The following is a 22,378-nucleotide window of genomic DNA, read 5'->3' on the forward strand; positions in this document are numbered from 1 at the left end:
AAAAAAAAAATCTCTCCCCTCTTCTTTCTATGAAAAACCACCAAGGCTTGCCAAACTCAGTTACTGGAAGTGGTTGGACAAGCTGGGGCTGGATTAATGAGCAGGGGAGAAGGTTTATGGGTGCAGAGGTCCACAGATCCATATGACTCAGCGGGGGAAATGCTTCCTGCAGTCCTTGACATTAGTCTTTCATGTTGAGCTACTTCCAGTTAAGTGGCTCATTAACGGTGCATCTCTTGCATCATCAGATTCCCTCAGGAGTTGTCTCAAATTCCCTCTCCTCTTTATTGGCTTATGTGCAGCAACATCCTCCTAAGTCCTTGGCATCTGTTCCCTCTGTGTAAGGATGTAGAAATTAATCTCTGTGTATCTGTACAGCTCATTTTCCAGGATTAACACGGGGGCTGTTTGCATTGTGATGAATAAAGCACCTCTCTTTATCAAACAATTCTGCAAGGAACAGGCACATAAACTTCAATGTGTAAATAATACACTAATATTCCAGCTGTCTGGTCCACAATCAGATGTTGGAATGCAAATGTTTTCCTTCTTTTTTTTTCTCTGGGAAGACAGCAAATGTTACATGTTTTCCACTCTGTGAATGCCCCTAGTTAAGATTAATCAAAATTGCTTTTCAGCTGCAAGCAACACTTCTAGATGTGCATCTCCTGGGCAGCCCAAAACCAAATGGGTGTCAGGCTTCTCATGGATCTCTCCTGGAGCTCTGCTCCACCAGCACTTGTCTTTGTTAACACCTCATGTTCTCATCCTGGGATACAAGGTGGGATATGTTTGTGTTCTCATCCTGGGGTACGAGGTGGGATATGTTTGTGTTCTCATCCTGGGATAGAAGGTGGGATATGTTTGTGTTCTCATCCTGGGATACAAACTGGGATATGTTTGTGATCTTATCCTGGGATATAAGGTGGGATATGTTTGTGTTCTCATCCTGGGATACAAGGTGGGATACGTTTGTGTTCTCATCCTGGGATACAAGGTGGGATATGTCCTTGTGGCCTTTCAGAGCCTGAGGAGAACCTACAAGAAAGATGGGGAGAGACTATTTCCAAGGGCCTGGGGTGCCAGGACAAATGGGAATGGCTTCAAACTGACAGAGAGTTGGTTTAGGTTAGATATTAGGGAAAAATGAGGGTGGGGAGGCCCTGGCCCAGGTTGCCCAGAGAAGCTGTGGCTGTCTCTGGATCCCTGCAAGTGTCCAAGGCCAGGCTGGATGGGGCTTGGAGCAACCTGGGCTGGTGGAAGGTGTCCCTGCCCATGGTAGGGGGTGGAACCAGATGGTCTTTAAGGTCCCTTTCATTCTTTAAGGTCCCAAACCATTCTGTGATTGTTTCCACAGATCCCTGAACTTTGAGGATTTCTTGCAAGATTGAAAAGAAGGATCCAGTCAAATCCACAGAGGTTGCCTCAGTGGATGCATCATCTTTTCCCATTGCCAGTGAATAGCTGAAAATTTCCAGGGACTGAGGTAAGAGTTGGAGCCTGTACTAATACAGGTTGGCCAGGAGGAGGAATTTCTCCATGGAAAGGGTGGCGAGGCCTTGGCAGGGGCTGCCCAGGGAGGTTTGGAGTGCCCATCCCTGGAGGTGTCCCAGGAAGGCCTGGCCGTGGCACTCAGTGCTCTGGGCTGGGGGACAAGGTGGGCATCGGGCACAGGGGGGACTCCATGGGCTGGGAGGGCTTTTCCAACCTGGATAGTTCTGAGGTTCTAAAACCTTCAAAACTCAGGCAAGAGGATTAAAATCTATTAAGAGATGTCATTTTTTTTTCTTACATGATGTCTTAAATTTTGAACTAATTCTGTAGTGGCTGCGAATATGCCGTGATCTCACAGAAAATAATTTTCTGGGTGAAAGGACAAAAATAGCTGCTTAATTTTGGTGTTCCCCGAGGAGGGCAAAACTAAAATATTGTTTCCAATGCAGAGTTTCAGGATACTGTGGCTTTAATTAAAAGCCTGTTTTGGGGCTGTTATCTGTTGAAGGGCTTAGAACTTGCAGTGCCTAATAAGGTGCTCCGAAAAAAAATAGCTTTGATTCTGTGCCGTGGATCGTGGTTCTTACACACAGAGTCACTTGGAATGTTCAACTGGAGAAGAGGGGCAGTGGAGGGGCAGCTCCATCTCTGCTCCCTGTGACAGGGACAGCACCCAGGGAATGGCTGGAGCTGTGCCAGGGCAGGGTCAGGTTGGATCTCAGGGAAAGGTTCTTCCCCCACAGGGTGGTTGGCACTGCCCAGGCTCCCCAGGGCAGTGGGCACAGCCCCAAGGCTGCCAGAGCTCCAGGAGGGTTTGGACAACTCTCTGAGGGACAGGGTGGGATTGTTGGGGTGTCCTGGGCAGGGCCAGGGGTTGGATTCCATGACCCTTCCCACTCGGGATATTCTGCGATGCTTGTTTTGTAAGAACATAATATAAGAGGGGCAATATTGAGGAAAAAAGTTCTTTTCCAGCTTTCAGTCTTTTTCAGTCCAATGACGACTGTGAACTGAGCTGAGCTGGTTCTTAGATAGCCTGCCTAACCCTAAAATGTCCCTCTAGAGGCAGGCAGGATGTTCCCCATCGCTGTATCTGGGAAGTTAGGGCTGGTTTTCATTTCTGGCACTTCACCTCAGGGCTGAGCTGCCGTTTTCCCCTCTGTCCCTCAGGCCTGCAGGTTCTCCTGCAGTTCTGCACAGTGCTCTCCTCTCTCTGGTGACTCGAAGAACATAATCACTGCCCTTGGAGAGTCACTCTTTATCCCCTTTTCCATGTTGTCTGCCAACACCTTTCCACACAGGCTGCAGCGAGACTGCAGCCAAGGGCATGGGTTGTTTCAAGGTAGAAAAACTGTAATTGCTGCAGAATGAAGGCACAGCTTCTGATTTAAGCATGGGACTGTCACCAGAGTGTTTGCTGGGTCATTGCTGTTGATTTTGGACCTCACACCCCTTACCTCAGGTCCACTGTCTCACCCACAGCAGTGACACTGGAGCTGCTGTTGCAGGATCCCCTTGGATAGTCTGCAGTTTGTTCCCATGCTCCTGACTTCCCTTTTCCAGGCAGTGCATACACAGGGAGCCTGTCTCTGCTTCTTGGCACGGAGCTGCTGTCCACTGGCTTCTGCTTGCTTTGGGTTTTACTAATTCTCCTACTTCAGTCTCTGTGGTTTTCAATCAGTCCCAAACAAATTCCTGCTTGGATCAGATTCTTCTCAGTGTTTGATATGTTTCTGCCAGTGCTCGCCCAGCCAGCCTGGGTCTGGCTTACTTTTATCCCTTCAGGCTTATGCATGATTAAGGAAAATTTCATTGGATTTGACTGCAGATTTCTGCTTAGATACAATTTTCTGTTAATATTTGCTGTGTGAAATACATAAATAGACCTTCCAGAAACCCAGGTTGGTTTGAAAAAGAAACAGGCTACAGGTTCATGCATTTGATGCCAAGTTTATTCTGTGTTCACCAGGTTAAACCCAAAAGAAACACAATAGAAGTTCAATTAAAAAACTAATCTAATTCCTTCACTTTAATTGGAAGAGTATAAGTCCATAAAACCACAAACTAGACAGAGGTTCAATTCTACAGTGGTGTTGGGAGGGTAGAAGACTGTGAAGTTTGGCAAAAGTCCTTCCAGTCCAATGTTTCATTCCCAGCAATGGCCAGCAGTGGGTTTTTAAGGAAGAACATAAAGAACACACTGGAAGTGTCCAAGACCAGGTTGGAGGGGGCTTGGACCAACCTGGGCTAGTGGAAGGTGTCCCTGCCCATGGCAGGGGGTGGAATGAGATGGTCTTTAAGGTCCCTTCCAACCCAAACCATTCCATGATTCTTTCTGTGATTCTGTGCTGCTCCTGCCATTTTTTGTTATAAATTAAGGAGTTTGGCAATGTTTGTGTGACACTCCCTGGGCAGAGATGTGCAGGAATTCCGTGGGGCAGTGGGGCAGGGGCAGGGCTGGCTCCAGGCTGCCTTGGGATGAGCTGCTGTCCTTCCCATGTGGGTGTTCCCTGGGCAGGAGCTGCCACCCTGAGCTGGTGCATCCTGAGTGCCCTGGGGGTGCTCTGCAGGCAGGGGCTGCTTGGGCAGCACGTGGGCAGCCGATGTTGCCCAGCTGGTCAGTCTGGGCAGGCACCACCTGGCACAGCACATCCTCTTGGTCATCAGAATGACCCAAACTTGTAAGCCCTGCATGGACAAACCATCCTTTGGAAAAGCTGGTGTGTCCCAATGAACCTGGATGATGCTCAGCAATAAAGAGGTTTTAAACAGCCACTATGGCTACATTTCTGATGCATCTCAAAGTTTGGGACTAATCTGTCTTTGCTTGAAGCCAGGGCCAAAAATCACCCTTGTTCCTCCAGAAGCTGTTGTAGGGATACCTTTCTGCTTTCACCAAAAAAATCCCACTGCTAGTGGGAGGAACTGGACAGCAGGAAAGGGTGATGTGCAATCAGCACCTGCTTAAAACCTGGCAGTTGTGTCAGCAACTTGTCTGGAGTCAAGACTCGGCTGTGGATTTTAATTCTTTCGGTGCCCAGTTTCCATCCTGCTGCCAGTGAAGAGGAGCGACTAAAATAATGGAATTCTCTGGCTGGAGAAATAGGTTCAGCTCATTTCTTTGCTGCAGCTTTTCTTTGTCTTGGCTAGTTCCCCCACTGCTAAGAAAAATCCCTCTGGATGCCTCTGACTCACAAGGGAGGGGAACATCTCGGAGGTGCTCCCAGCTGCTGAAGGGCTTTGGATTGACACCACCACTTCCCTGGAATTCCTCCATGTTTCCTTTTGTATTGTTTTCAATTACAATAATTTCAGCAGAGCTGTCCACAGTCAGAAACTATGGAAATTGGATACAGAAAGATGCAATGATTCAAGGAAGGGTAAGTATAGCAGTGTCATTTTTTTTCCCTAAGGAAAGGATATGGATTTCTCCAGAGCAGCTCTGTATCCTCAGTTTAAGTGGCAGACAGGAAATGTTTTTTCTTTCTTTAGGTCCCAAAGGATGTTCCTTTGTTAGAAAGCCAAACCTCCATTTCCTCTATTTCTTGTAGCAAACCTGGTGAACATAGAGTAGACTTGGCACCAAATGCATGAACTTGTAGCCTATTTCTTTTACAAACCGATTTTGTTTGAACCTTGGAAGTCTGCCTTTGTTTTCTGCTGGATAACTTGGTAGGCAACTAATTGATGTTCTTGTGGCCAGATGCTGGAGCCTTAATGAGACTTCACTTGCACAAACAGTCTCAATGAGGTTAACAGCAACCCATGTGTGCCTGCAAGTCCCCAAGGCAGCTGTTTTATGCTGAGAAATATCAGCAGTGTCTTGGTCTCAGTCCCCACTTGGACCTGCAAAAAATCTCCCCCCAGGATCCTGTGCATGCTCTGAGGGTGGCTGGACTCGGAATGCACACCCAGGTCCTCGAGCTGGTGACAGAAACACCAGCTCTGCACGGCCACAAACCTGCTTTTAAGAGGGCTAATTGTAGTTTGGGTGTGCAGCCCGTGGCCTGTGAAGAGACAGGAGGGAAATTTCAGGAGCGCTTGGAAACAAATCAGTCTTGTAGCGATCAAAGTGCTGTGGCCACAGCCCGGTGGTTAAGTTGGGTTCAGCCCAGGCTGAGTAAGCCTTAGGGTATCTGGGATGCTGCAGAAGTGTGCTGGGATGGTTTGGAGCAGGTGCTGTGTGCCTGAGGGGGTTGTCCTGCAAGGGTACAGTGAAGTACCAGCTTGAACAGTGGAAAAACTCGGGGTGTCTGTGCAGGGCCAGGAGTTGGACTTCCATGATGCTTGTGGGTCCCTTCCAGCTCAGGGTGTGCTGGGATTCTGTGAAAACTGAGACACGGCAGAAAACAACACTGGAATCATGGAATGGCCTGGGTTGGAAGGGACCTTAAAGCTCAGCCAGTTCCACCCCTGCCATGGGCAGGGACACCTTCCACTAGCCCAGGTTGCTCCAAGCCCCGTCCAACCTGGCCTTGGACACTTCCAGGGATCCAGGGGCAGCCACAGCTTCTCTGGGCAACCTGTGCCAGGGCCTCCCCACCCTCACAGGGGAAAATTCCTTCCCAATATCCCATCTAAACCTGCCCTCTGGCAGTGGGAAGCCATTCCCCCTTGTCCTGGCACTCCAGGCCTTTGGAAACAGTCCCTCTCCATCTTTCCTGTCAGCTCCTTCAGGCCCTGGAAGGCCACTACTTGGTCACCCCAGAGCTTCTCCTCTCCAGGCTGAACAATCCCAGCTCTCCCAGCCTTTCCTCCCAGCAGAGCTGCTCCACCCTCTGATCCTCTTGGGGCCTCCTCTGGACTGGCTCCAGCAGCTCCATGTCCTTCCTGTACTGGGGACCCCCATCCAACTTCTGGCTATTTCTGGCACATAATTGTCATCCTATGGCCAAAGCTGACCTCCCTTCCATGGGTGCAGGACTACAAACACCAACTTGCTATTTTTCTGTACAGAGGTTTGGAACCCTGCATTTTTAGGGGATGATTTTTCTCGAGGGCTTCCCGTGATTCAGAATTCAAGGGGAAGTTTCTCGCCCACGAGCCTCTCCTTTGCAGAACTGCTGAGATTCTTCTCATTTTATCACAATTGAAAGGTGAAGTTGAGCCTCCCTTTGTGCCTGGTTTTGTGCCCACACCTCTGAGTTGCTTCTGCAGTGGTTTGTGTGACCATGGAGCTGCAGAAGGCAGAGGGAGACAAGGAAGAATCCAACTATTTATGTAGAGCTTCTACTCTACAACTCCCTGGCAAGAGGTTGTAGCTGGGTGGAGGTCGGTCTCTTCCCCCAGGTAACAGTGACAGGAGCAGAGGAAACATCCTCAGGTTGCACCAGGGGAGGTTTAGATTGGATATCAGGGAAAATTCCTTCACCAAAAGGGTTTTCCAGCCTTGGAACGGGCTGTCCAGGGCAGTGGTGGAGTCACCACCCCTGGAGGTGTTCAGGAAACACATGGATGTGGAACTTGTGGCTGTGGTTTAGTGGTGGGCTTGACAGTGTTGTGTTAATAGTTGGACTTCATGGTCTTAGAGGTCTTTTCCAACCTTAATGGTTCCATTTGATTTCCAGCTGGAAATACCTGTGTTTAAGTTGGGTTTGGGGGGTTTTGTGGCTGATAAATAGGTTTATATGTTTACATTTGACTGTTCTAACCTGACTATTGTGTTTATTGCTGGTTAAAAAGTTACTTGAACAACGAGTTGCTTACTTTCACCCCATGCAGACAGTCATGCTTTAGTGGTAAATTAGCCACAAGTTCTTGTTTAAAAGTTCCAAAATATTCCTACATGATGTTTGTCCTTGATACAGGAATCACATGTCAAGAAGGCAAATTTAGGAAGCCCCTTATAACAAGCCTACAGATAAAAACTAAGCACTCATAAAGGACTAATTTACAGGCTGGAATTGTGATAGTTTGATACCTTAATAAAAACCAAATAATTGTTCTGCTTTTAAACCATCTGTAGAAACATTTTACAAGATTATCAGTGAAGACAGTGTTTGCAGAGATTAAGACTACATGTCCTTAGAGGAAAATATAGCAGGGAAGGAGCACAGGGAGAAAAAGGAAAACATGGAAGAAGAGGTTCATTGTGTTGCCTGAAGTGAGTTGTGTATTTTACTCCTCCTGAGATCAAGTCTGATCTTGATAGTCAGTTCTGCAATGAAGTCATTTGCTGTAGCACACACGTGGCTGCCCTGCCATTCAGAGTGAGGCTTTTAGGCTGGTGTAATCCAGCTTTTAGAAAATGGGAAGCTACAATTGCAACTTGATTCAAGCCATCAGTAAATTTCAACTGTCTTAGCTGGCAAGAAAAGTAATCCCACTTTTAATGAACTCGATAAAAATAGTTTTGTGGTGCGAGATGAGTAATCAGGCTCGGAAAACACACGTGGGTCATGTTTCATGTGGGTGCTTGAGGTGGAAATAAGCACTGTTAATGATTTCATTTAGAGGCTGAACCAGGCTCTGCTCGGGGGGGCCCAGCAATGGCACAAGAGGAACGGGCAGGAACTGATGGCCAGGAAGTTCCAGCTGGACAGGAGGAAGAACTTGTTGGCTGGGCAGTGCCCCAGCCCTGAAGAGAGAGCAGAGAGGGGGTGGAGTGTCCTCCCTGGGGCTATTCCAGAGCTGTCTGGACACACTCCTGTGCCCTGTGCTCTGGGCTGGCCCTGCTGGGACCAGATGCCCACTGTGGTCCCTTCCAGCCTGACCCATTCTGGAATTCTGTGATTACCAGTCTAACTTTGACAAAATGCAGCATTAGCACCTCCCTATTTTGCCTAATGCTGCTTCACCAAGGCTTGTTTAGGCTGTGCCCCCAACAAGAGTTTATTTTGCCCATTTGTCTCGTACTACATATTCTTTGTAAAATCATAATATCAGGACAACATCATACATCTCTTAACAACAAAGCTTTTACAGGAGGCCATCACAGAATCATGGAATTGTTTAGGTTGGAAAAGACCTTAAAGTCATGGAGTCCAACTGTTAACCCAGCACCATCACCCATCTGCAAAGTAATTCTTCCCACACATTGATTTGCAGCTGAATAACTTTTAAATGGTATCCATTTAAAATGCAATCCACTTTCTTAATTTCCTCCTAATTAGTCTTCTGTAGGTGATATGTAGGTCAGTGATCCCTCAAGACAGAGGTGGCCTGTGCAGGGAGGATAAATACCAGTCCAAGGTTTGCCCAAAGGCCTCTCAAACCTGCATTGCCCTTCAGAGAGTTGGATTGGTTTCTGTCTCGTGCTTTTGGAAAAAAATAGATCTTTGGTTCAAAGCAACCTTGAGAAACATCAGGTAAATGCAATGAGCTCAGACAGCTGAATCTGTGAGGGAGCTAAAACCAGGTCCCAGGAATTAGCTGGGATTCCTGTGCCAGTTCTATGATGTAAAATCCTCTAAATGCACAGACTTATCAAACTTCTAAATGGCCTGGGGCTGTGCCAGGGCAGGGTCAGGTTGGATCTCAGGGAAAGGTTCTTCCCCCAGAGGGTGGTTGGCACTGCCCAGGCTCCCCAGGGCAGTGGGCACAGCCCCAAGGCTGCCAGAGCTCCAGGAGGGTTTGGACAACGCCCTGAGGGACAGGGTGGGATTGTTGGATTGTCTGGGCAGGGCCAGGAGTTGGACTGATGATCCTTGTGGGTCCCTCCCAGCTCAGGATACTCTGTGATTATCAGAGCAGTATATTGGGAAGAGCCAATTGTTTGGTTGCTGCAGAACCATGAGATGGCCCCCAGTTCTTTCTGCCTTCACCCAGGGACTGATTGAACTTGTAGAAGCCGTATCTTGTAAGAAACCAGTCCTGGTTCAAGCAGTGTTTGGACAATGCCTGGCACGCAGGAAAGCTGACAGAGCTGACAGGAGCACGACCAAAGTCTGTGTGTGTTTATACAGCTTGTGCTTATCATGAGGCAGAAACTTCCTTCAGTGCAGGAACACCCCAGTGGGTTCTGCTCTGCTGATGTAGAAATTTAGGAAGAAATTCTTTCCTGTGAGGGTGAGGAGGCCCTGGCACAGGTTGCCCAGAGAAGCTGTGGCTGCCCCTGGATCCCTGGAAGTGTCCAAGGCCAGGTTGGACGGGGCTTGGAGCAACCTGGGCTAGTGGAAGGTGTCCCTGCCCATGGCAGGAGGTGGAATGGGATGATCTTTAAGGTCTCTTACATGCTTGACCCACGTCCTGCTGAGAAGAGAAGAAATCTTGGAGGTTTCCGATGCACCTTCCCTTGGAGAGCAGTGGGGAGCCAAAGAGGCACTTGGGTCTTTGGGGGAAGTACAGGTAGCAGTTAGCAGTGGCAACAGGTCTCTTCTTGGCAAGGAAACTCTTGGTTCTGCTGGTTCTGATGACCCTCAGTAATACATAAATCTCCAATCTGCCGTTTCCCCCCTCCCCTTTCATCAGCTGAGCTGCAGGTTTCAATAGCAACTGCAAATCCTGTGGTTGAAATAGGATCTAGAGAGGGGTGTGTTTGCACTTAACCAGCTGCCATAGTAAAAACTCTGTGGTTTGATGATCAGTTCTGTCTAAATCCCCACTCCTAATGCTCAGTGATACGTCACAGTGAGAAATCAGCCTTTGCAAAGGGTCTTTGTGGCTGTTACGGTGCAGTGAGGCCAAAGAGTCTTGCTGCTCTGAATGAGGATCATTATGAAGCTGGACTGACCTACTCCTGTGTTCTGCCAGCCCTTGCCATCCATAACACATCCTTTCACCAACCCTTCCTGAAAACTGCAGGCGTTGAAGCTATGGAAACTTAGCCCAGCTTCTCTGTGCTGCCTCTCCAGAGCTGGGAATCAGTGCCCTGGCTGGGTCCCTGGTTTTTTTGCAGGAAAATCCTGGTGCATCCTGTTCTTGCTTGATCCACTTGGGAAATGGGGTGGTGGGGAAAGCCTCATTTCTTCCTTTTGAAGTAGATTTCCTCATTTCTGCCCCATGTGCTGTTTTTCCTGTGCTGTAATGGTTGGATTTCCAAACAGACACGGTGGAGCCTGGTTTGCCCAACAACTTTTAACGAGGGTTTCCAAATGTTTCAGGCAGGAAGACTTAAATATTAATGTTCCTAGGAAAAGGAACTTAACCCACTGCTGCTGTGTGGAATCAGTTCGTTATTTCCAGAGGTGCTGCAGCTCCTCAGATAAGACTTGTGTGTGTTTTTCTGTTGAGCAGCTAATTCAAGTTTAGCTGTGGCATCACTGAGACTGTGAATAGTGTCTGTGTTGCCGTGATGTCTAAAGATGTGAGAGAAGATCCCACGGAATAATTTATTCCTGTCGTTCGAGCGCGAGGCAAAGTGTCTAAGCGAGAAAGCAGGAGAGGAAAAATAGATGAAGTCCGGGAAAAGCAAATTGAGGTGTTTCTGGAAGGCTGGCAGAGGTGATGGATGCTGTTGTTGTGACATGCAAACAGCAAAACAAGTGGTTTGGCAGCCGATGTGGAGCAATTTACCTTGGTGACCAAGGCAGCCTTGGTTGCATTTTTGCGCTCCTTTTACAGCCTGAACTCTCCTGCGGTTCCCAGCTCTGCTCCTGGGTTGGTTTTGTTTCTGTTGGTGCCTAAAATACAGCATCACACAGTGACTCGTTACTAAAGATAATGGCGGCTCCATCTCCGCTCCCAGGTCCGTGTGGGAACGCGTGGCCTCCTGCCCGTCGGATGTGTGATGGCACCCACGAGGCTCTGAGATCCCCTGGGCTTTCCCCAGCCTGTTGTTAGAGCCTGGATATCAGCACAGCGAACAGGTGAGAGCCCTCAGTCTGACCCAGATGTTCCTGAAGACAGATGAAGCCCAGATGTGGTCACATCTTCCAGGGAGGAGGCCATCTCTGCATATGCTGCTTTGGGATCCCCACAAGAAGGACACTGAGGCAGAGAAGGGAACAGAGCTGGGGAAGGGGCTGGAGCAGCAGGAGGGGCTGAGGGAGCTGGGGGGGCTCAGCCTGGAGAAAAGGAGGCTCAGGGGGGACCTTCTGGCTCTGCAACTCCCTGATAGGAGAGGGGAGGTGGGGGGGGTCGGGCTCTGCTCCCAAGTAAGAAGTAACAGAAAGGAAACTGCCCCAGGTTGTGCCAGGGGAGGTTTAGATTTAATATTAAGGGAAAATTTCTTCACTGCAAGGGTTGTTAAGCATCAGAACAGGCTTGGCATGGAGGTGGTGTAGTCACCAACACTGGGAGTGTTCAAAAAACATGTGGGTGTGGCACTCGGGGACATGGTTTAGTGGTGGGCTTGGCAGTGCTGGGTTAACAGTTGGACTCAATGATCTTGGAGGTCTTTTCCAGCCTTACCAATTCTGTGATTCTGTGGCAGCCAACTGCTAAAAGCTACAACAGCAAGACAGCTCTGAGGGAGCTGTGCCCAAATGGTCGTGCACAATCTGTGACACAGCTCTTGGGATGTGACTGATCGTGTCTTGCATGCAGCTGCTGCTCTGAGGTCCCAGTAGAAAGGGTGACAGGCTGCTCTGACCATGACTTCCAGTCTGAGGGGGTGGGATAGCCCAGCTGGGACTGGGGCACTGGAACACCTGCCAGGTGAAAATGTCAGTCCTCTTGAAATCCCCACAGCTGGGTAAAATTGCTGGGGTTTAAGGATGCTGTTAAAATGGGTGGAAGCAGAAAGTCCCAAATACTGTGCTGGCTCACAGTGTGAAAATACTGCTTACTGCTTGGAGAAGATGGATTTTGACCACAGTGTTTCCCTTTTGAATGTTTCTTCAGTGTGGCTTTTTATATTCAGGTAAGACAAATCAAAATGAATGTTTAATGTGAGTGTGTGTGGGCACAGCTGCAAAAGTCAAATCTACCCTTCAGCTCTTTCAATAGCAGTGTTCATATAGGAGAAAAAGGCCTAGATCACTTATTAGAGGTGTCCTATGTCTTTGTTGTTGTTGCTTTCCACTCTTACATGTGGCCAAGAAGACGTGCTCTGGTTTCTGTGAGGGATTCAATGTCCCTGTGACCAACAGAGACAGGCTGGCTGTTGTGGTAGATCTCAGGGGGGGCCTTTATCATCTCCTCTGTTTGGTGGACAAGTGTGAATCTAAAATCTAACTGTATCATCTAAAATCATAGACTGCTTTGGGTTGGAAGGGACCTTAAAGGCCATCTCATTCCAGCCCCCTGCCATGGGCAGGGACACCTTCCACTAGCCCAGGTTGCTCCAAACCACATCCAACCTGGCCCTGGACACTCCCAGGGATGGGGCAATAACCCCATTGGTACAGGATAATAATTTATCAGCCTGGTTAAAATCTTCTCTCAATGGAGATGATTTGCTTGGCTAATTCTGCTCAGTCAGCAGCAAACTCCCTTTCCTGGGGATACCACCAGCATTCCAAGTATTTGCATTGCTATTGTAGCAAATGGAATATGGAGTGGCCATAAAACTCTGCGTTTTCCAAGGACCACATCTGTGCTTCAGTTTTTAAGCCGAGGTTGAGAGTTGGAAAGTGTAGCTAAAATCTTTCTGAATGACAGCAACTCTCTTGCATTTCATGTGGCAGGTCCCAGGTGTGCTTCACACTAACTGCTTCAAAACACACTTGCTCTCAGCTGTAGACCAGCTGTGCAAGGAGGGCTCTGAAATACTCAGAGTTTAACAAATCTGGTCTTTTAAGTCTGTGAAACCACACAGTCCACAGAAATGCTTGTTAGGAAGCAATCAATGAATTCTAATATTAAATGGAATTAAATAGGAGCTCGCTGATTTGCAGCAAAGAGCTCATTGCCTTAAATCCACAAAGCCTTTCTAAATTTTATGGTGCTTCAAAGGTGAAACAAGCTATTTTTAAAAGGGTACAGTTTGGGCATTTTCTCCTTGCAATAACTTGAAAATAATTGTCTTATATACTTTTTTTTTGCCTGAGACCTTTCTCTTGCTTTTTCCTGAATGAGGAAGTACTTCTGAAACCACCACTTTGAATTCTGACTTTCCATATTGTAGTGATAAAAGAGAGAGTCTGCCCCAATGTCACAGAGGGAATTATTAGTGCCTTGGTTCTTGTATCACAGCTGTAAATCCCAGTCACATTCCAGCAGAGCTGTGTTTCTTCCCAAAAGTGTGATGTGGGAAGATATTAAACCTGTCAGTGATTCAGAACAAGCCTTTCACTGGAGGACATGTATTGGAAGGAGTCTTGTGAGATTGGAACAAGCACCTTGGGAAAACACCTTTTGAAATCATCCCTCAGAGGCACCTTGCTACATGTTCTCTGCAGCTCACTTGGGAAGAAGGAAGTAATGGATAATCCCATGGGAATGTGAGGCTGCCTGATGACGTGCTCTTACCTCCCCACTTCTCTTTACACCTGTGCTTGTCTCCTTCCTGGCAAAAATCTCCACCTGACTTTTGCTGCCCCTCAGAGACAAGGTCTCTTTTGTGTTCTTTGCCAGAGAAAATCATCCTTATGGATAGTCAGCTCAGAGCTGGATTTAGCAAGGCAGGGTGGGGAGGAAAACAGGAAAAAAATGCCCTTTTTTATTGAAAAAGGATATAAAGCATTGAAGAGGGTCTAAAAGAGGGCCAGGAGGGGCCATATAAAAAGGGGGTGAGGACACTTGGTCTGTTCAGCTGGAGAAGAGGAGAATGAGGTCAGAGCTCAGCAGGGTCTGCAGCTCCTCCTGAGGGGCAGCTCCATCTCTGCTCTGTGAGCAGGGACAGCACCCAGGGAATGGCTGGAGCTGTGCCAGGGCAGGGTCAGGTTGGATCTCAGGGAAAGGTTCTTCCCCCAGAGGGTGGTTGGCACTGCCCAGGCTCCCCAGGGCAGTGGGCACAGCCCCAAGGCTGCCAGAGCTCCAGGAGGGTTTGGACAACGCTCTGAGGGACAGGGTGGGATTGTTGGGGTGTCTGTGCAGGGCCAGGAGTTGGACTGGATGATCCTTGTGGGTCCTTTCCAGCTCAGGATATTCTATGATTTGCTGATGGTTGGAGATCTGAGCTGGCTGCTCCCAGGGCATGCTGAGCTGTTCATCCTGCCCTCTGGCTTATACAGGCCTAAGCTTGAAGGCTGATTCACCAGAAAGATCTGCTCCCATGGTCTTGCTTTCCAAGCAACCATGCCTTGTGGGGCATCCCACATTCAGGAATTTAGATTAGGAAGAAGTAAAGAAAGGTTAAGCAGTTGGTGTTATCGTGGGAGAATTGAGGAATAACCTTCCCTGGGTGGGGGTGCAGCTGGGGAGATGTTTTTCTGTCATTCCTGGGAGGTTCTTACAACATCTCAGTTGCAGAAGACTGGTCACCCTCCTGGACTCTCTCTGTTAAAAACTCTCTGTTATCCCCTCTGTTACTTCTTATGCTGCCCAGTGCAGATCCAGAGGATGAGGGATCTGTTTCCTCGTGGCCTGCAGTGGCTTTTTATCAGTTAGAAGATGGTTATTGTGTGTCTCCTCTGTTTAGCCCTTCTCCAAGTAACCTGGAATGGATGAGTCTGGTTATTCCAGATGGATGCAGTAGGAGCAGCTCTCTGGACTTACTTCAGCTGCTTCTTACCTTCCAGGAAATATGTTGTGCAATAAAGGATACTGTGCTCTGGCAGAGACCTCCCAGACACAGAGTGAAAGTATGTGATAGAACAGCACCTTTTCTAGCTGAAATTAAGCTGTTCTGCTCAGAGAAGAGAGGAAAAGGCTAATTCTAATGTATTTTTTTAAAGAAGTTAAAAAAAAAATGTTCGAGACAAAAAGGAGATGAGTTGTCATTTTTTTTTATTTCAAACAGCTTCACGTAAAATCTTTTTCTTCCTTCTGAGGTGGTTTTAGATTATGCCCATTCTATTGGTATCTAAGTAATTACTTGGGTTTAGAATCCCAGGATGGTTTGGGTTGGAAGGGACCTTAAACACCATCTTGTTCCAACCCCTGCCATGGGCAGGGACGCCTTCCACTAGACCAGTTTGCTCCAGGCCAGGAGATGGGAAAAAATAAAGGCCCTGGCCCAGGTTGCCCAGAGAAGCTGTGGCTGCCCCTGGATCCCTGGCAGTGTCCAAGGCCAGGCTGGATGGGGCTTGGAGCAACCTGGGCTAGTGGGAGGTGTCCCTGCCCATGGCAGGGGGTGGAACTGGATGATCTTTAAGGTCCCTTCCAACCCAAACCACTCCGTGACCTTCTAGTGCTTTTATAAACAGCCAAGAGCAAACGTGTTGTCACATTTCTTTACAATAATCCAACACACTTCTAAAGCATAAAAAGAATAAGCAATTTTGAAGTTTTCATCAAAATACCTGTCAGCAGTGTGGTGGAAACTGTTCCTGCCTGGCCCCTGGGAGTGTGCATGTGTACAGATGATTCAGGGGAGTGCTTGTAAAAATGGACAAGTAATTGCTCCACTTAATGCTGAAATTTATTGGACAATGAATGAAATATCGTGCTAGGAAAAAAAACCCAAACCTGTGGTTTTGATGACCTTCAGGCCATGATTTCTCAACTGGAAAGCTGAGACAAGGGCCAGAAAGCCTTGGCCAAGGAATGAAAAATCATGAGAAGCCTGAGGAAGGTTAGGAAAGGGAAACTGAGATGTAAAATTGCTGGTTTTTGGAAAATGAGCCATGAAGTACATGGAAAAGACTGGAGTGCTACAGGGGTAAGGATCCTCAGCACCATGAATGCCCTGGGGAGAGCAGGAAACTGGGAAGTGTGAGTGGGGAGCTTTGTTGTGTCATGTCTTGGGATTAGTGTTCGTCAGGTTACTGAGCCAGGAGCAATTCCATCTCTGCTGCCTTTAATCCCAAAATGCCTCCAAGCAGGTGGGATGTGGCAACTGCAGGGAATGACTGAAGGAGGAGGATATTTGTTAATGGGAAAGGAATCTGATGGCTCTTCAGTAGGACTGTGGAAGGGTGTCTGCCTCTTCAGTCCTCTGCCAAATTCCTATCCCAAGGCAGGAAGGATATTCCTGAGCCCTCCTCCCCAGAGCAGCAAAAGTCAGTTTTGTTGGAAAGCTCAGGACTGGTTCTGCTGAGAGGACTTCAGATTTATCTGTCACTAATCACATGTGGTGCCTGTTCTGGGAGATCTCTTCAAAGGTCTCTTCAAAGGTCCCAGACTGCTCTGGGAACTTGACTGTGTACTTGACTCCTACATTCAGCTCTAGAAAGGATTGTCTTGGAAAACAAGATTTTTATCAAGAAAGGTGGCAGAAAGAGAGTTGGTTTAGATGGGATATTGGGAAGGAATTGTTCCCTGTGAGGGTGAGGAGGCCCTGGCCCAGGTTGCCCAGAGAAGCTGTGGCTGCCCCTGGATCCCTGGAAGTGTCCAAGGCCAGGTTGGACGGGGCTTGGAGCAACCTGGAATAGTGGGAGGTGTCCCTGCCCATGGCAGGGGGTGGAAAAAGTTCTTTAAGGTCCCTTCCCACCCAATCCATTCTGGGATTCTATGAAACATGATGGGAATTCTTTGGTATAACAGTGGCCTGAAGAGAAAAAACACCTGAGACATTTCCACAGTTTTACACCCAGATTTGAGAGAGGATTGTTAATGGATTTGAAGGAGATTTTCTGATTTGTGCTTGTTGACTTCTTTCACTGCAGATGTCTGATGTGCTGCCACCAATATTTCAGACAAATTGATGGCATGGTGAGGCAGCTGGTCTGTAATTATTAGTAAATGTGGCAATAAATGAGGTCAATCAACAGTCAGTCTGTGGCTGATGCCACTGGAAAGACAGATGGTGATGTGCCCATTGCCTCCAAGCACCCAGGTTTTGACACCAGCCAGACACTAAAAAACCCATTAAAAATACTCCTTGTTGCAACCTCTGAATTTTATTTCCTCTCCAACATGTTGCAGCTCTGTGCATCATTTTATTTCTCTGCCATCCCAGTGACCCTGGGGGGAAAGGGACAGGCCTCTCCAATCCCTTCTCTCTTCTTGCAAGCCAAACCCTCCTCAGTGAACACACCTTTGCAGCAGCAGAAAGGGACCTGTGCTCTCCCTCCATTTGCATTTGAATTGTATCTGAAAACCAAAACTTCAAGCAGCACTTCATATTAAATAACTAAAAGAATCATTTCCATGTGTTGTTGCAAAATCCAAGGAATCTAATTTAAATCCAATTTCAGCTGCCCCTTGCTTGCTTTTAGTGTCCCTCTGACACTTGCTTATCTGGTTCAAAAGTGGTGAAATTCTGTTTAATTTCTGCTTTCCTTCCCCTCTCTCTCTCTCACTGTTTTCCTGACTCTGTCCTAAAAAGGAACAGTGCAAAGGACCACGAGCCAGTCCTATTGATTTCAGTGAAACACTCGAATTATTTCAGTGAAACACTTGAATTATCTCAGAACTTCTGCTTCTATTGGTAAAAGATAAATACTAATAGATAAAGCTGAAGCCTAACGTGCTCCCTGGTGCCTTGTGACAGGGAAAAGGCCCCTGAACACAGAATATCTTGCTCTGTAGGGATGTGTTTTATCTTTGTAGAGCAGATTAGTGCTGCTGTGCTTTGTCCTGAAACCCACATGTGCCTGTCAAGTGAATTTTTTTAATGTCTTTACATCATCCCTAAAGAAAACAGTGTCCAGTGACTTGGTGAGAGGCAGAGGAGGAAGGAGGTGCCTCCTAGCAAAGTTCTTCTCTCCAGCAAGAAGGCAAATTGGTGTGGTTTTGGACAAAAATGCTGTGGTCTCAAGGGCTGTTAGCATGGGAAATGGTGGGGAAGGGGGCAGCACACACTGTACACAGCCTAAAAAAAGAGCAGTTGGAGTGGTTGGCATGGAGGAGGGAGATAATGCAAGAACATTTCCCTCAAATATCTGAAATCATTGAATTTGCATCATTAATAAAGGCAACTCCGTGCAAGGGTTGGTGTAACCCCATCTTGTCATCTCCCTGTGAGGTGTTGCCTACTTGAACCAGGGACCCCAGGAAAGCTTTCCTGGAACTGCTTCCCAGCTTGCAGAGCTCGCTTCCAGCAGGATGGAACAGCCACATTTCAGGTAGAGGGGGTGGAGAGGTCACTTCTTCTAAATGTGTCCAAACTGGGCTTTGCAGAACCCCAAACTCTGGGCTGAAATAGCCACTCTTGGCGTGTCAAAGCTCTGCATGTCCCAAACCAAGCTGCCAACCTCAGCATGGGGGTTTAGGTGGCAACCACAGAATATCCTGAGCGGGAAGGGGCTCACAAGGATCATCCAGTCCAACCCCTGGCCCTGCCCAGGACACCCCAACAATCCCACCCTGTCCCTCAGAGCGTTGTCCAAACCCTCCTGGAGCTCTGGCAGCCTTGGGGCTGTGCCCACTGCCCTGGGGAGCCTGGGCAGTGCCAACCACCCTCTGGGGGAAGAACCTTTCCCTGAGATCCAACCTTCTGGATCTCTAATCCATCCCATGTGTGAGGTCTTGGCACCCAGAGCAGCCAGTGGAGAGGGCAGGGTGCCAACCACAGGGTGACATGTGGGGCTCAGGGTTATGGATGGGAAGGTTCAATTCCCTTGTGGGCTTGACTCCTCACTGCCTGGGTACTGTTTGGGGCACCTGTGGTGGCTTCTGCCCATGATGGGACACACTTCTGAGTTAATACCAGTGCTAATTCCATGGCTCTGAGAGTTTTTGACTTCTTAGCTTTGCCTTATTGTCATTTGCAAGCAGGAACTTCTGTTGTATTGTCCCTTCATCTGTGGACACATTGCTGCTCTCAGGGCACTGTGAACATGAGCTCACATGCTCCTTGTTTCCATATCTTATGATAAGAAAGGGAGGAAAAAAGTGAAAAAAAATAATCCAGTGTTTCATCCAGAGGACAGATGAGGAGAAGGAAAAAGTCCCCCTAAAAAAAAAAAAGCACAACCAAAATTCAACTGTGTGGGAACTCCCCCTCTTGGTTCACTGAAGGGGGTGATTGGAACTGCCTGAATTTTGCCACACACGCAGAAATATTGGGGAAAAGTGAAAAACTGCAAGTGCTGAGGTTTTTTAAGTTTTTTCAGCCTGTAGGTAGAAAGCACAGCTCACACTGGGGCAAATGTACCTGCTCACCTGAAGCCCATCTTAAAGGATGTGTAGTTTTAGCCCAGCAGGGCAGTCCCCTCATGCCCCCACAAAATAAAAATTCTGGCATGGAACTGGTGTTTACTAATTCCTGGATATGGAGCTACTACTCCAAAATTAGCACCTGAGAGAGTTTTGAGATGTGGAATCAGGGAAGGAGAAATCTTTTTCCAGCAACATTTTGCCTCTTTTGTTATTTGTAGTTTTTTGTTGGTTGAGGAGGGGATGGACAGGACAGGACATGACAACACAGCTCCCCTCTTCGAAAAAAAAAAAAGATATAAAGTGCTGTTTTCATCCTCTAAAACTCCTGAAAGAAAGGATTTAGGAGGATGGAATTGTATATTTTGACAATCTTCTCCACCTTTTCCTGTGCTGCTTCTAATCTCAGACATAAAGTCTGAAGGGGGAGTGTAAAGCAGCTCAGCAGATGGGGATGAAAAGCCTGGCTCTGGAGAGATGGACAACAAGTAGGAGGGGAAGGTGGGAGTGAGAGGAGAAATCAAAGGAGAAAAGGTGTGAGAGACAGGCAAGAGGAGTTAAATTGTGCAAAATCTCCAGGGACTGAAGGGTCTGTTGCACTGAAGAGGCCTGAGAGGAAAAATGTGAGCACAGTGGAAATCTTTGTAAGAGATGTTATTTTGTCTTCCTGCTGTTCTCACCCCTAAACACATGGCTGGAGGCAGAGACATGAAATAAAGGCTCCAATGGCTGCTGAGGTTCCTGTCAATCCATCCTGAGCACCTCTGGGGAGCAGGGACTGAGTGTGTGATGTGTGTGAGAAATGGGATGAGAGCAATCACAGAATCCCAGAACGGTTTGGGTTGGAAGGGACTTTAAATGGACTTTAAAGCTCATCCCATTCCATGCCCTGCCATGGGCAGGGACACCTCCCACTAGCCCAGGTTGCTCCAAGCCCCATCCAACCTGGCCTTGGACACTTCCAGGGATCCAGGGGCAGCCACAGCTTCTCTGGGCAACCTGTGCCAGGGCCTCCCCACCCTCACAAGGAACAATTCCTTCCCAATATCTAATTCAAACCTACTCTCCCTCAGGTGGAAGCCATTCCCCCTTGTCCTGACACTGCAGGTTTTTGGAAATAGTCTCTCTCCATCTTTCAGCTCCTTCAGGCTTTGGAAGGCCACGATTTGGTCACCCCAAAGCTTCTCCTCTCCAGGCTGAACAATCCCAGCTCTCCCAGCCTTTCCTCCCAGCAGAGCTGCTCCAGCCCTCTGATGCTCCTGGGGCCTCCTCTGGCCTGGCTCCAGCAGCTCCATGTCCTTGCTGGGCTGTTCCCAGGGCTGGAGCAGCTCTGCAGGGGGGTCTCCCCTGAGGGGCAGAGGGGCAGAATCCCCCCCTGTGGGATCAGCCCAGCACACAGGGGTTTCTGGGTGCCAGGGTGTCCCTCACCCACAAATAGCTTCTTTTCACCCCTGATTAAAATCAGAATAAAATGCTGGCCCAGAGGTGACAGAAAGAGTGTCTCATGATGCTGTTCAGACCCACTCCTGTGTTCCATGTTTGATTGTCTGATAAAGCAGTGGGATGTTCTGGAAGCATCAGAGGCTTCCCCAGCAAACTGTGCAATCCTGGATTTGAAACAGCAAAACTGAGAGAGGTCGTACCTAAAAATCTAGTGGTACCATGCCTACTTTTTCTGTATCTTCCATCTTTTCTGACTTGGGAAAGGGGAAGTTCTGTGGGATGAGCCCATCAGGGGACTCAAAGGATTCGGTATCTGTACTAACAGAAACTTGCTTTTGAACCCAAACACACACTTAATAGAATAATCCTAATTTCAGGGCCTCTCTGAAACACGGGATCTCTGTCTGAATTCCTTTGACAACAGAAAATTGAGGGTTTGTTGGGGTTTTTTTGTTGTTGTTGTTTTGCTGTATTTTTGACCAAGGCTCCACTAATTAAGCAGCAATTTAGTTGCTTACACTTTGAAGTTTCATTCATTACCTGTCCTGTGTTAAGTCAACAAAAGGCTACATCTAAGGCAGCTGAGTCTCAGGCCATCACTTTTTTTTTTTTTTTTTTTTTTGGCTGCCTAATTAACTGTAATTACTTTATTTTGTGCCGGGGTTCATACTTGTAACATTGCCTTGTAATAATTTAAATTGCATGTATGCTGCGGGGGGACTCTTTGACGCCAGAGAGGAGACGTTCCTGCTGTCCTTCCTTGGAATAGCATGGAAGTCAAAAGTACAGAGACATCATTTTCCTACCTACTCATTAGCTGCCCTAGAGGAGAATCACCAGCGAGGCGCTGGTTTTATAGGGACAGGATGTATAAGGACCCACTATTGTGCCTAAAAATAGCCTGTGTTGTTCAGGATTAGCCACAGAGGGAATCCTAGACGGTTAAAAGAGTGACCTTCCCGTGGCACACGAGCTTTGCATCCGTTCTCTTTTATTTTATAATTATGACAGATCAAAAGCATTAGGCTGCCACTCATTATCTCTTGAGGGGGATTTGAAGAATTACTGTCCTCTTGACAAGCAAAATACTCCCGCTGCTTCTATTTGTCGAGATCAAGCAGCAGCCCCAACCCCACCCCCCCACCCCAACAGACAAATCACCTGTATTTCATTTTTCCCCTCGTGCATCAGGAAAAAGGTTGTTGCAGGCGGAGTAAATGAGGACCCAGCGCGGTTAATGAGCTCTGGGAAAGCTCCCTGACCCACCAAGGCAGCCTGAATTTGGAGTCAGGCTTTAATGATTAATAATATGGTAAATCTAGTCTCACTAGCACTAATCATAGGGGTCGTTTTGGCTCTTTGTTGGCCACGGCACCGGGCGCATCTTCTCGGCAGTGGTGGAGCCCTCCCTCCCTGTCAATGGTGCCAGCAGGTCTACGCTGGAGCAGTTAAAGCTAATGGGAGAGCTTAAAGTCTC

The 22,378-nt window shown here is 47.9% G+C and overlaps 1 long non-coding RNA gene across 1 annotated transcript; it reads left to right on the forward strand.

Moving 5' to 3' along the window:
• Positions 1-654: 654 nt before the first annotated feature.
• Positions 655-11,239, forward strand: LOC127476649 (uncharacterized). Its single transcript, XR_007906703.1, has 3 exons — positions 655-781; positions 1,358-1,486; positions 11,120-11,239. It is a non-coding gene; the product is annotated as an uncharacterized LOC127476649 (long non-coding RNA).
• The last annotated feature ends 11,139 nt before the right edge of the window (positions 11,240-22,378 follow it).

This window comes from Manacus candei, unplaced genomic scaffold, assembly GCF_025592945.1.
Source record: "Manacus candei isolate 608988 ecotype Guabito, Panama unplaced genomic scaffold, ASM2559294v1 h1tg000050l, whole genome shotgun sequence".
Taxonomy (NCBI): Eukaryota; Metazoa; Chordata; class Aves; order Passeriformes; family Pipridae; genus Manacus; species Manacus candei.